At 42.6% G+C, this 15,547-nt stretch overlaps 1 long non-coding RNA gene across 1 annotated transcript in view; it reads right to left on the reverse strand.

Annotated features, from left to right (window-relative positions):
* Positions 1-282: 282 nt before the first annotated feature.
* LOC146820811 (uncharacterized) overlaps positions 283-15,547 on the reverse strand; it is a 76,328-nt gene continuing 61,063 nt past the window's right edge. The window contains exons 2-3 of the long non-coding RNA XR_014962627.1: positions 1,688-1,748; positions 283-409 (exon numbers count right to left, since the gene is read on the reverse strand). This is a non-coding gene — a long non-coding RNA (uncharacterized LOC146820811). The remainder of the gene's footprint in view (positions 410-1,687; positions 1,749-15,547) is intronic.

Below are 15,547 nucleotides of genomic sequence, written 5' to 3' on the forward strand. Positions count from 1 at the left end.
AAAAGTACAAAGGATAAGAAATAAGGGCAGGTAATAAAGAAAAAGAGCATAGTAACAAAAATCAACAAAGTATGAAGAGAAAGAAGATAAATAAGATCGTATAAGGAGGATGATAGAAGAAAAATAAAAACAATACGGAAAGGTGGGAGAACTAGAAGAGAATGGGAAGGAAAGGAAAGTGGAAAAAAGGAAGAGGAAAAACAGAAGATAGAGAAACAAGAAGAGACAGTACATGTCCAACAGGACGACTGAGGGAAACATACCTGAGGGGAACAGAATGAAGAACGGTGGGGCAATGGCGACACGCAACAAGACAAGCCAGCCAAAGACCGGGGAATCCAGCGACCCCAGGACGGGAGAAGTAAGGGAATAGAGCCAAATATAACGGAGGGAAATACAACGAATTGATCTACATAAATGAGAAAAGAATGTACAGAAAGAAATTAACAACAAGAAATGGAGAACCAACAAAAACAAAAGCTTCAAAAAGAGATAAAAATACTATGACGCACTTATCATAAAACCTGTGAGGAGAAAAAGTTAGGCATAAAGCAGTAAGCAGTAAAAGAGATGAAAAAACACTATGACGCACTTATCATAAAACCTGTGAGGAGAAAAAGTTAGGCAAAAAAGCAGTAAACAGTCAACCATTAGGAGTAGCTGAGGTATCCATGCCGCTATTATTCTGGATATGAATAACATTTTTAAGTTCAGCAGGATCATGAAAGGACCAGGTGCGATTTTGATGAGTAACTTTAAACAGGCAGGGGTATGTGGCACCACTTTTAATAGACAAGAACTTGTCTATTAGCCGTTGAATATTTAAAAGAGGTTATTTTTTCAAAGCCAGTGCTACAGTCACTAGATTCTTCTAACCTTTTTGCTTACAGACAGATGACTCATATATAGGCTTATTAGAAGTCCTTCCACAAAAAGACAAAGCAGAAAATAAGAACCCCATTTTAGAAATCAGTGAACAAATTCTATCCGATACTTGATTATTGACAATGATTGCCATGATAACAAATGGGCAACAGAAGCCTCAAGCTACTATACAGAAGTGGGAAAATCTATTCTTTATACAGACCACGCACTCTTCACATGGTTAGCTAGAAACAAAACCAATAATCCCTGAGTGCTAAAGTGGCTCCTCTCACTGCAAGCATTTTGGTCTAAAATTTACCATAAGGATGAAATGGGCTGCACTCCCCTGTTGAGGGGATCTCACTGCAAGACAAATCCTCCAAAATTCGGATGGAGTCCTTTAAGATGGAAAGAGGACAACGAGGTGAGAAGAGAGGAGCAAGAGAAGAAAGACTGAAACATAGATAAAGAATAGGAAAGAGGGGGAAGATAAGAGTAGAAGTAGGACTAATAGGAAGTGCTTTCAAAAACACCAACTGAGGAAGGAAGTCAAGAACAGAGTAGAACAGAGTAGACCATGGACAATGAGAGAAGTGGAGAAGACAAGGGAAGTTGTGGATTAGATGGAACCAGTCGGGGAAAATCCTGACAACACAAAGGCAGAAGGTGGTCTGAAAACTTCCATGGTCAAATGACTGCTATATACCTCATGGATCTAGTGTAACCTCTAATCCTCTCTAGTCCAGTAGGGCTGTGGCTTAGTTAGGCCTATGAAGCAGTTAATTTTTTGTGTAATTTTTTATGTTGGTTCACATATATATACCTGGAAATGTTTGTTTCTTTTTGAAGAACACCGGTCCGGAAAGGAAAGGAGGTTCAGATACCTGCAAATGTATAATAGAAAATTAGCCAAATGAATTAAATGTCTGCACCTGAATGACCAGAAGAACTGGCCTTTCCTATTTAAAAAACGTTTTAGAATAAAGCAATAACTGTATAATTTGACTTAACTTGGTAAATTATTGACTATAAAGAGGAGGCTGGATGACTTTTTTTTAAGATGAGTTTTATCTACTCAAGATAGACATCAAGGGTCAACACATGTTTTGCAACACACGTTGCATCATTAGGTCCACTTGCTACCAGAAAGAATATAGGCAAAAAAAACTTTCTCTTAAACAGGATCCAGAGTGTTAAGTAAGGTGTTTTCAGAGTAAATATTATGCATTTAAGTCAATCCGATAATCACTGCATGATAACCGAAACACGCTTGTGTCTGTGGATTAGGTCATTGTGTCAAACCTTTGAAGAGTCTCTTTTTCCTTCTACTCTTCTAGTGGCAAATTTCAGTTTGATCAGTTATTAGTTCACCCACCTTCCACACTGCCTTAAACCAAAATTCCTTGATTACGAGGGGAGGAGACCTCCCGAGGCTGGTATTGGGGAAGACAAAGTACCAATACATTTGCCTTTCAGGGCAAGGCTGCTTTTATTTGGAAGATGATTGAGCTCCCATAAAATGTCCTTTGATTTAGCTGTACAATTTGCAATGCCCTAACAATGTTCTAGCATGATCAACTTGCCCATACCCCTGTCTTAAATACATATTCCAACCCCTAAAGCTCTGTTGCACCCCACATTTTCATCAAACTTAAATTACAAAGTACATCCATTCAATTTAACTTTCTGGGATCGCCACCTCGATGGATCCTGTCTCTCAATGATTTTTTGAGTCACACGTGTTCAGCCTCCTCACAAAAGGTTTCGGATTTCATCCAATTTAGCTCTTTCCTACTCTAATCTTCCACTCTTAACTTTGTTTGCTACACAATTTGATTTGATTCCAAAATAGTGTGGCCTAGATATCCTCTGGTAAAAATACAGCGCCCTAAACATTGTTTAGAAATATAATACCCCATTGTAGTGACTAATAGAAACTCCACACCCAATGAAGCAACATTTTTGTAAACAATATTTAGGGCCCAAAATTTATGTCAGATAATAGTTTGTTTTCGATATTCTGATATACAACAACCTAACTCTTATACTCCGATCTTTCTCTGTGTGCCAGAAGAAAAACATTCCCCTGAGGTGTTTTCCTCTTCCCCCATTAACTGTGTCTGCATCACCATTCTTCGAACACTTCCATCAACTTTGCTAAATGCAACCTCTTCCCCAATAATGAAAGGTGCACTCAATCATTCTTGAAAAGTGCTGGAAACTTGTGTACTAGATCTATGTGCCATGCTACTCCAAACTTCTTTTCTTTGAAAAAACTTGATATTTCCCTATCAGTGCCTCCTTCGTCACTCTGTTAATGGCTGCTGGCTTCCTTAGCTCCATCAACATCTCCTGGAGAGCACCTTTCTCCTAAACACCCCTTGTCTTTTCCATTGGTTGTGCACAAACCTCAGCTCTTGCAGCACCATCTTGATCAATTGTGGCCCAGATAGTGGAAGCAGGCCATTTTCCCCAAAACAATGATCATTATATTTGACTTGGCTCTCTTGCACCCGTACTCTCAAAGCATCAGCATTAATTGACCATTCTCATTCCTCCTTGACCATACCAATGAACTCCCACCTTCAAATCTTCCAATGGCAATTGTTTTCTGTGTGACTGCCTCCGGCTTGCTCCACTGACCATTTACCAATCAAGTGTCTCCAGATCCATGCTCTTAGCTCTTCAGCTCCCTCCTAGTACCCTCAACAAATGCAGACTATTTGGATAGGTAACACCAGCCATTCTCTGGGGCAAAGAAATCCTCAAATGCATTTGATTCTCTACCTTCCAATTCACTTTAACCTGCCTTTTCCCTAAGCCGAGCTCATAGCCTACTGTAGCTGAAGTAATCCTGAATGAATGTGTGGAAAGATTGCCAGGGGGACACCAACTCCGTTCTCATCTAGAGCCTGCCTATATGTTATTTTTGACCCATTTCCATGCTGGAACACAAACCAATTTCCTGCACATCTTTACCTTGTTTTTGATTTGGCAGACCTGCTTTACCCCAGGCAATTTCATGATCATCCACCCTCCCACTACTCTGGTCAGTCTTACTCTTCTGTACACAAATATGCATCATGTCTTTATCAATGCAAACGTCCTTCCATAGCAAGCCACCATGCTCCCTCATACCCAGTACATCCAAAATCCAGAAAGCCCCAAAAGCGCTGGAAAATATGTTCCAAATCAACTAGAACTGACATATTAATTGTCACGCAAGACTCATCAGGACAATAATTTTTTTCCACAGACTGGTCGTAATTAGCTCTCACCTATTCCATTGCTTGCCATTTTCCTTTTCCAAACACCTCCGAAATATGTCTGCCAAAGTCCCTGTGTAAACATAGAAACACTTCACATACAAGGCAATCTTCTGCCTTTACTGCTCCATCTCAAGACATCGGTGAAGAACTGGTGGCTGTAGTCTCCCAGTAGAGTCTGTCTTCGCACGTCCACGGCTCACTTGCACAATGTCTGCTGCTACTGGTCACCTCTACTACTGGTGTGTTTACCTGCATGCTCTCCATAAATTCATCTTGCTCTTTTTGATGGGCTTCCATATCTTTCATTTTCAACCCAATGACAGCTGCCTCTTGTCCCTCACCAGATAGATGGCACCCATCTTAAGGCTGTGGCTTGCCACTCTTCTCTCAACCTTGTCCTCATCCTCCGAGCCATGTTGCCCTCTCCGACTCACCCACCTTTGTGATCTTTCCCTGCCTCTCTCTGGTAAAGTGTCAGCCTTGGCTTCTCCTCACTCAGAAACCTGAAAAGCTCTTCTCTTTCCTAATCTTGCACTTTGAGGAGTCCTTCCCCAACTCTTCTATAACCCTATTATCTGTTACCTTGCAGCCAGACAACTTACCCATCATTCTACTCTGTAAGACTGGCGGGTTGTTCCCATCCTGTTCAATGAACTTGTTCAATGCCCTTTTGCTAAGTCCTTCATATAGGCAACAATTTATCAGTTCTCACCCTTTAGCAGTAACTACAGTGCCATTACCATCCCCTTTAAACCCTTGTCTTTTCCAACATTCTTCTGCGGGAGTGTAGCCTTTCCTCCTCCTAGGCGTTGTGTACATAGGCAACTATCCATGTGCCCCATCTTACCAGAAACCCAGATGTAATCTTGTAACTCTCTACACATGAGATGTCCGTGCCATCTTTTGCAACCATCTTGCTCCCAACCCTGGCTGCACTCAAGCCTGTATTCTGCTACTCCGGTTGCATCCAAATGGCAACTCTGCTGTGACTGTCTGTCTCTAGATGACTTGCGTAAATCTTTCCCTGTGCTGACATAGCCTTGCTGTCATTCATCATCTCACGGGTCTGCATCTGGGGCTTGCAGGATTTCTTATCTGTGCCTTGCAACATGTTGTTGCAGCCCCCCTCTGTAACTTTTCGATGTGGCCCTCGTTTGCAAGGGGCCCACAATTATTGTGGATCCTGTTCACTGCTTATTATTCTCGTCCATCGCCTTCTGCCGGACATCTCCTTGCCACAGGCAGAACCATCAAGACATCACCCTCAGCTCTCATGGCGGAAACCTGACATATGTCCATTTCAATTCTCATGATGCTTTGCATGGAAGACATTTTATGTAGAAGTCGGACGTGCCTTAAAGCTACTGCATCACATAATAGGCATCCTGCTTCATGTCCTCCCGCAAATTTGTCAAGTGAGGGAGGGTAATTTCCCCCCACTCACCCCACCCCCCAAGGCTCTCCTTCTGAGAGACCACATACCCAACATGAGCTAATTACCTTGGCAATCCTAGTTTGGTCCCTCGTAGAAGAAGCAGAGAAGCCACAGCAGTCTATCAGCTGAGTCAACCCAATTGATTTGATGTGACACATAGACCCTCATTAAGAATGGCTGGTAAATGGTGTGATGTATACCACACGTGATAAAATCCAACTTCGCTGTGTTGGAATTTATCAAGTGTGAAAAATACTATGAGTTTTTGGGGAAGAAGTGGGGATTTTGGCGCTTACCACACAGAAAGCCACACGTTTCCCCTGATAAATATGGTCAGGTATGATCTGCCAGTATTTTTGATAAAACACATAACTTTGATATGTGCAGAAAAACCAGTTGCTTTGCACGTAGCAATTAATTGGGCCACTTGTAATGAGGGCCATAGGACAAGCATTTGTACTCATTTTGGATTTTTGGGCAGGGCCAGGAGGGAGTGGAGTTGCGAGGCTTGATTTTGGTGGGTTTTTGCCTGGTCAACACATTTCTCTTTGCTTGTAGCGGCAAGGCAAAATCCAATTTTTGTGTGGTGTTTTGTTGTGTGTCACATTGTTGATGGCAGCTACATTTATTTATTTATTTGAAGAGTTTTATATAGCGCTGGCTAGACCTGGAGTTATCAGAGCGCTTTACATGAGGATCAGTGTGTTACAGGTTACATAAATTACATCAGTTACAATTACAAGTATAGGCATAGGAGAAAGACATGAGAATACATAATTAAAAAGTTATTAGCGCGCTGCGTAGCCAAGACTAACGTCTTAAGGGGAATGGAAGGAAGAGGTGGAGAGGAAAAATGGGGGGAAAGGAATGTAGATAGAGTAAGGCAGACCAGAAGGGGGAACGTACTTCAGGAGGAATAAAGCATTTAAAGCAGTTAATTTGAAAGATAGACAAAGCCGTGAGAAACCGTTTGAAACAATGTCCGAAGTCCGGCTGGGTAGGTGATGGCCGAGGGGATGAGCCATAGCCAGACTCCTGTATAGCTGCATAGGACAGCTCCACCGGGCAACGGCCAATGGTTCTCGGGCTCCGCTAAACGCTAGCGCTCACTAGAACCAGAGGTATCAGAGTGCATTAAAATAAGGAAATTATACAGCAGAACAGTGATTACAAAGATTACAATTAGTTTCTGGAGCAAAAAAAAAAACAACCGTATGTTGCAAAAATACATCTGTTAAAATAGAGCACAAGATAAAATACTTCTGTTTCTAGAGCAACAGAAAAGATGGAATACAAGACCAAGGAGCAAATCTGGAGAAAGGGGAAAGAAAAGGGCAAGGATACGTATCAAGCCAGGAAGATCGGGCATGGAAAAGAGATTCTTAAGTGGATGCCAAAACTAAGAGTAAGCAAGCTGGACAAAACAGGAGAGGATCCAAGTATCGGTAACAATCTAATCTGGTCTACTGAGCTGGGACTGGTAAAGGTAGGGGTGGAAAGGGGTGCCTAACCAAGTCCAACCAGAAGAGAGAAGTGTAGCAGGCTCCGATGGGTCGATGAAAGGTGCAGGTCGCTTCGATGGCAACTGGCATCGTGGGGACAGTCGAAACCGTAAGATGGAGAATCCAGTGACATGGACCCAGAGAGCTAGGCAAACAAGATGGCGGGCATTAAGCGGTAAACAAAAAATCAGATCAAGAAAATCCGATATAGAATCAACCAACCCCAAAGGTAAAGCTGCATGGGGAAAGTAGCAGAGGGGTCTGAAAGTAGGTACAGTTGAAGGTCTCCAATCTCTCCCAGGAAATCCAAGGCAGGGGAGACAGCACGGTCACTCAGGAGGCAGATCCAGGAGGACAAGCTACTCCGCAAAAAGGAAAGCATGCTCAAAACCCTATACAAGGCGGCAGAGGCGGGGACTGGCCGGGCACTGGAGAACCGTACTCGTGTCTGGTTCCTTCTCATCACCGGTGTCGTTATGGGGGGGGCTCTCTTGTCTTAGAATTTGGCAGGACGCCCTAGTGGGTGAGAGAGGGGCCTCCCGCTGGCCAAGGTGCCACGGCTTGCGCTGTGTTGTCCACCCGCTACTCCTTACTGCATCAGCCAATGTTATGGTGCAGGGTTCAGGGGCCCCTTATGCTCTCCTATCTGCTGTTTTGTTCCCCGCCCTACACCTTCCACTATTTAGTTCCAGTGTTGTGGCCCGCCTTCATTGCTCTTACTGGTGGCCTGCTCGTTCTGTTATGCCGCTGTTTATTGACTGGGTATGGAATTCGCCAGCAGTGGCCTCGTCATTGACCAGGTACCCTGCTTCTGTTGCTGGTGTGTTTTGTAGGTGTAAAAACTAAACTAACTGTAATGGCACCTTTTTCACTGCTATTATGGCACACTTCTATAGATGTCTATGTTAACCATAAGCATTGAGAGGCATGAAAAATGGTGTTAGGTGTTGTAATGAATGTATTGCTTATTTTGGGTTTCTTTGTGAGCATGTTATACACAGCTGCAGAGCAACATATCATAGTGTTTGTAGTGAGACCACTGAGATGAAAAGAGTCCAAAAGGTGACATGGAGATGCTTAGAAATACACAAACAATTATAAATAAATTGTTTTGGTTAATCAGATTATACATCAGTGCCTCAGTGGATCTCTAGCATACAGGGCATTTATTGTTATTATAAATATGTTTGGGTGTGGAATACACTTTTGTGTGCTTATTGCGGTGAATTGTAAGGATGCAATTGCCTTTGTTATAAATTAAAAATCAACACAACCAAGTGAGCACCACATTCAACATATTCATAATCATTTATAAAGAATAGCCATTAGCCATGATGAATTTCATAAATCAAAAGAGTATTCATACTTTATTCCCTTTGTGAGGGTAGCATTCTTTGGACAGAGGGTGTGTACATGGTAGTGCACACCACTTGATATATATTGTTCTAATGTACTTCTCTCTGGGGAGATAAGGGTGTGGGTGTGGCACTCTGTTGAGGTCCACTGTCCGTTCGTTGTTTTGGTTTTGTTATAAATGAGATTGAAAAGAACAAGCTTACTGGACATGGTATCTAAAAGTGCATTTAAATTGATTGTGCAAAAGGTTATGCAAAATAACTCATTGTGAATGCAAATTTGTAGTAGGTAATCATACTTAGGTGTTGCAAGCATACAAAATGAAATAATATAATGAACTGACTTAAGTTAGTCTAAGTACTGATGCCGCATTAACAGTGATTTAAATGCTAACCTTGAAAGATGTGTTTTTACAATGAACTGTTTTTTTTGCATAAGATGTTTTTCTCTTCCACTGCAGATGATGTAACTGTTAGTGAATTTGCCTTTGTTATGTATTAGACAACTGATAGTGAGGGTCTCACCGAGAAGAGATGGCTGGAAGCATGACTCATGGGAAGAACTTTCTAAACCGCAAGATGTGGATGAAGTATTTTTTCAAGTACTTGGCTCTGTGGTCTATTGTGAAGACATGAGAAACTAGGGAGTTTACCTGCTCTCAGGGTTTATTGAAATCCGAATGGGGGCTGAATATGGGGAAAGTGTAAATTGTTTCAACTTCTATTTAACAAATTTATATTAGCGTGTGTTCCTAGAGTAGGTTGGCTCTCTGGCTTTTAGCATTCAAGAGAACTCTGGACTCTTCACTGAAATCTATAGGTTTACCTCGCTTCAAGAGAGACTCCCTTCTTAGTTTATTTTCTTTCAAAAAATGCCTGCTGATTTATAGCTGAGAATACTTTCCAGCTTGAAAATTATTTACTCTGCCCTTTATTGTTCCAGAATATCCCCCCTCTGATCATATAAACACTTTGCTCTCTTCCGATCCTGACTCTGACAGACTAGGAAAACATAGTTCTCCCCTCAATATTATTTTACAGACTCTCTCTGATCAACATAAGGAGACACAATCACAGTTTCTCCAACTCAGAGAGGATAATGCCAAGATACAGCATTCCATCCAGGATTTGAATCAAAAGGTGGGAGGGGTCGTACAGGAAATAGAATCCTTACAGCAAAGGGTCTCAAATGTGGAGGAGATAACTGCCTGTAATCAGAGTGCGGTCAATCAATACCAGGAACAGATTGGAAAGCTACAAGACAAGGTCGAAGATATGGAAAATAGACAAAGACGCCTCAACCTAAGACTTTTTGGCATACCCGAAGGATCAGAAGGGGCTGACCCTAGGGCATATATGGTATCACTGTTTCAGAAAGCTTTCCCGGACCTTTCAGATTGGGATTGGGACTCTCAGCTCCAGAGAGTACACAGACTCCCCTCTTTTGCAGTAAACAACGCGAATAGGTTTCCTCGTCCCTTTCTGATTTATTTTGGGAATTTCCTTCTTAGGCAGGCTGTCTCATTCAAAGCTAGGCCTAACTCGCCTGTCACGATTGACTCTATCACCTTTTTTGTAAGATCAGATCTTAGCAAACCTACTATGGATAGACGTTGGAGGCTCCGCCAACTCATTGATCCATTTAAGGCTCTGGGTGGTCAGGCCTTCTTGCAGGAGCCTGCTCGTCTAAAAGTCATCCATGGTGGGCGGACATATACATTTATAGACGAAAAAGAGGCACAACAGGTTCTAACGAAACTAACACCTTAACTTCTTAGAGCTGAGCGAGAACTATATATCAATTTCTCAATATATAGTCAGGGGGTAAATTTTTTTTAAAAAAATTTTAAAAAAAATAATTAATAAATAAAAAATCAATAAAAAAAAATAAAGGGGGAATAGGTGCACTCACACATCTATACATTCACACAACTATAGTATACTAATTATACTAATTATAGTATACTAATTGCAATTAAACTATATTAACAGAAAGATCCAATATTTGCCTAGTAGGCTGGCCTCCTCTGCTGCATCTCTTTTGTGCTGCCCAGCAACCGGCAGCTGGGTATAAGAGGTTTCCCTCCTCTTTGGGATAGTGGTTCTCACTTGAACCTCCGAGGGTGGTTCTTTGGGGGTGGGTTTGGTGGGTTTGGGGGGGATAAAAATGTAAAAATGATCAGGCTGGAGGGGAAGGTTATTTGTTGTTATAATTTTTTTGTGTCGATGCAAGGCAGTACGAAAAATCGAAATAAAAAACAGGCAAGGTGTCTCTGGACGAGGGGGGGATTCAAGACTTTTGCGACGCTGCAGACGGAGTTTCAGCTGCAGGGCAGTGAGTACTTTCGGTACCTACAGGTCCGCCATGCGCTGGGCTCCGTCTTCACGGATGTCGCGTCCATTCCGGAGTCTTCCCCCCTGGAGGACAGAGTGCTGGATGGCCATGTCCCAGACAGCACGATCTCCCTCATATATAAAAAACTGATCAACGACAGATCGTGCCTGCTGACTAGTCTCCGCGAGGCCTGGGTTGCCGACGGGCTAGAGCTGGACGACGAGGATTGGATTTCCGCGGTGGCCTCTCCAAAAGAGGTGGCCATCCCGGCTCGCCTTCGTTTCGTCCAGCTTAAGATCCTTCACCGGGTTTACGTGACAGGGCCAAGGCTTCTACGTATGGGCTTTGCTGGTGACGGAATGTGTAAGCGTGGCTGTGGCGCGTTGGCAACTTTCATGCATATACTGTGGGAGTGCCCAAAGGTGGAGCGATTCTGGCATGGTGTGCATGAGGTCCTGCGTGTGGTTACGCGTGTCGCGCTGTTGCCTGAAGCGAGGAGATGCTTGCTGAATGTGTGGGAACCAAATGACTATTCGGTCCCGCAGACGCGGTGGGTGACTCTGGGATACATGATAGCTAAGCGTGACATTGCTCAATTGTGGGGATCCCAGAGGCCCCCTGCGGTGTTGGCCTGGAAAGAACATATGGATTGGTGTATGTTTCGTGAAAAGGTGGTGTATGTGGCGAGGGGTAAGCCTGGGGCGTGGGTGAAAATCTGGGGCCCCTGGAACGCCTACCGCGGGGGTATTTGTGAGCCGCCACTGCTACCGGCTGCCTCGCCTGCTCCGTCTCCCTAGATGGCCCCCCTCCCTCGGCCTTGGGCACGCGGTCCCCCAGTCCCTGATCTATTCCCATTCCCCTCTCCGGAGTTCTGCTGCTGGTTGGGATCCCCCACTTATGGAGCACGTGCTGTCACTTTGGATCGCGGGTTGCCTTGCGGGTGTGGTTTTTTTGTCTTGTTTTGTTTTGATAAAAGGGAACCGTACTGTGGGCATGGAGCTATGCGGCCTGCAACATTGATTTCTCCTGTTTTGCTAATCTGCACTGCCAAGAGACTCTTACCGTATGTATGCAATATGCTTTTGTCACTCTAGCGGCCGGCCGAGTGGTTGTAGGCCCATACCTGTAACTTTTTCAAACTGCAATAAACGGTTTCAAAAAAAAAAAAAAAAAAAAAAAAAAAAACAGGCAAGGTGCTTTAACAGATCGAAATGACACACAGAATCAGATGTTTGGCCTGGAATGTAGCGGGACTCAATGGCAGGAATAAGAGACGGCTTGTCTCCAAGGAGCTTAATTAGTATAAACCTCAGATCGCCTTGCTCACTGAAACACATATCATTTACTCTGACCGTAAGCTTTTGGGGCAGTTAGGATACGACGTGTATGTGTGCTCAGAATGCAGTATTCCAACTAGAGGTGTTGCTATTTTGGCACAGAAAAGATTAAATATAGAACTGACTAAAACTAAGGTTGATAAAGCTGGCCGTTGGGCTATCGCTCAAGTGCTCTGGGATGACAATACTTTCACCTTCTGTGTCTTTTATGGGCCGAATATTGATGACCCATCTATTCTAGACAGGTTAAATATTGAACTATTGGACAGCAGTGGGGAACTTATTATAATGGGGGACTTCAACCTTATTATGGATTACAATATTGATACTACTCGACAACGAGCATCTCAGCGGATGCGTCGCTCACGAGCTGCACTTATCGAACTTGGACGTATCCACAATTTAAAGGATGTGTGGCGAACAATATACCCCTCTTCTGCCGGCTTTACATACTACTCCGCCCCCCACCAACTTTGCTCAAGAATTGATATGGTCTGGGCATCAGATAATATCATAAAGAACAGCACCATCGAGTTGTGTCCAAGAGTTGCCTCGGATCACAATCCAATCATATTATCATTTAGTCTATCACGGACCAACCGGAAACTTAGGACATTTACATTTCCCAGACATTTACTATCTAACACTGAATACATAACACAACTCAAAGCCCACTTACGTGAATTTACTGCTATAAATATTAACTCTGCCTCTCCAAGCATAGTTTGGGATACGGTCAAAGCTAGTATCCGCGGGTTCACACAACAGTTTGCTTTCAATCAAAACTCCCTATATAGACGAGGTTGGGCGGCCTTGAGTAGCACCATAACTACGCTTGAAAAACAGCTCTCACAGGCTTTGATACAGGGCGTGCCAAACTTATCTGACATATGTCAAAAGCTAGCCTCATCTAAGCTCATTATTAAAACTAGACTTATGGAGAAAAACTTAAACAGTCTACAAAAATTCCATATTTCTCAATATGAGAGCGGGGATAAGGTTGGCAAAATTTTGGCATATAAAATTGCCGATGATAAATCTAAAACACTTATAAAAGAAATTAAGGGTCCAAACAATTTGGTTTACTCTCAACCCGAACAGATTCTCCAGCAATTCGTTGCATTTTATAGTACATTATACACTCCAGAGGAGTTACCTGAGTTGAACAAGATCCAAGAATATTTAGACACTAATATAACTAAAGGTAAGCAGATTGAAAATATGGATCTGCTTTCTGAAAATATTACGGAGCAAGAGATTAGAAAAGCAATCGCTTCACTACCCTTAGGTAAAGCTACTGGAGAGGATACAATCCCATTAGACATCTACCAAAAATGCTCGGAGGAAATGTTGCCATTACTTACTGATGTGATTAGTAATGTTGGGATAAATGGGGAGGCTCCCAAATCCTGGAATACAACCAGGATGGTCTTTTTTCTAAAAAAGGGCAAACCGAGGGATCAATGTGGGTCCTATCGACCCATTTCACTAATCAATACAGATGCCAAAATCTTTGCCAAGGTACTTGCTTCCCGACTAGCTCCACCTATCCCTCATTTGGTGTCCCCTCACCAACATGGTTTTGTCATGGGAAGAGATACTACCGCTCATATTAATATGGCCATTACTGCATTCGACGTTGCCAGGCTTGGACCCACCCCACTCGGTATGATTCTCTTGGACGCTGAAAAAGCCTTCGACCGAGTGGGGTGGGAATTTCTCTGGTCAACAATGATCACTATGGGTTTCCATGGTCAATTCCTAAAATGGCTCCAGGCTCTTTATGATCGCCCTACAGCCAGGCTCTGCCATGATGGGCTAACCTCTGCCAGCTTCTTAATTTCTCGCGGCACTCGGCAAGGGTGTCCATTATCACCCTTGCTTTTTGCATTGTCGCTCAAACCTTTTCTTGTCGCACTACAAGCAAATCCTAATATTATTCCTTTTATACACGGTCAGAAACAATTAAAAATAACGGCGTATGCCGATGATATTGCGGTTTATTCAACCAATATACCGTTAGCTATACAGGGAATCACCGAGGAGGCTAACAAATTTGGGTTAGTCTCCGGTTATAAACTCAACTCACATAAAACTCAAGTTATTCTGAACTTCAAACCGATGACTCAAATAGTAGGGACTTGCAGAACAGCCACTTACCTTGCCATTAAAATTTCTTCAGATACTAATGAGATAATTAATCTCAATTACGAGACTCTTCTTAAAGAAACTGCTACAACTCTTAAAAAATGGCACAAGGTCCCCTTAAGTATGGTTGGTAGGATCAATTTAATCAAAATGAACATACTACCTAAATTCTTATATTTATTTAGGTCCATACCTCTTCTCGTCAACAATGCATACTTTAAACGGCTTGATGGGATTTTTAGCAGGTACATTTGGGGATACAAGAAGGCTCGTAGGTCAATTAATCTTCTTAAACTACCTCTTAATCAATGTGGCCTGACCTTTCCCGACTTCAGAGTCTACTATCTTTCTGCTTTCCTGAGCCGTCTCCGTGGCCTGTTTGTCCGCAACTCACAAGCGCTGTATTGTTATCAATTCGCCCTCGGCGAGGACTCCAATATGTTTCTAGCCAAAACTAATGACCCAAACTATTTTAAACGGGTAAAATTTAAGACGATCAGAGACACTGTTAAAATTTGGCAACTTATTTTAGCCAAATGCAATACGTCCTTTTTCCATCCTCAACTAACTTTATGGGCCAACCCCGGTCTTCCGGACATATTTCATGATGGTATGTTTTACAAGTGGAAAGATGCCGGAATTGAAACACTTGGAGATATCTACGGTAATGACGGACTATTGGCCTTTGAGACACTCAGAATAATTTTCAAACTACCTTCTGCCGCACATTTTAAATACATTCAGATACATGACTACTTAATACGTAAAATAAAGCTACTTAAAATTGAAGACTCAGATATATGGAATTGCTTCTATCCTGCTAAGGTTAGATCACTCATTAGTTTAGGCTATAAAGTTTTTACATCGTTTAAACTGGATGATTGTAGGAATATCGCGGACAAATGGAGTTCCCGTTTGGGTCTGAATATCTCAGCCAATCAGATATTATCTTCGCTAAGTAGTTTTAATCGCTCGGTCCAGTCTTCCAGCTTACGTCTACAACAATATAAAACGATATTTCAGTTATATTATACCCCGGAAAAAATCTCAAAATGGTCTAATAATAGTTCTAGTAGTGAACGGACAAGATGCCCCAAATGCGACCTGTTGGCTGCCAATCTTGAACACATGATGTTCACGTGTCCCCGACTCACTGAATTTTGGTCTAAAGTTAGCCAGGGTATCACGCAGATTTTGACACAACCAATTACATTAAGTCTGGCTAATGTATTGCTTGGCATCCCGGTGCTGAGTCATTTATCTTTAGCCCCACAAACTGATCTTATTAATATTCTGATTGGT

The sequence above is a fragment of the Triturus cristatus genome, chromosome 6 (genome assembly GCF_964204655.1).
Source record: "Triturus cristatus chromosome 6, aTriCri1.1, whole genome shotgun sequence".
NCBI classification, from domain to species: domain Eukaryota; kingdom Metazoa; phylum Chordata; class Amphibia; order Caudata; family Salamandridae; genus Triturus; species Triturus cristatus.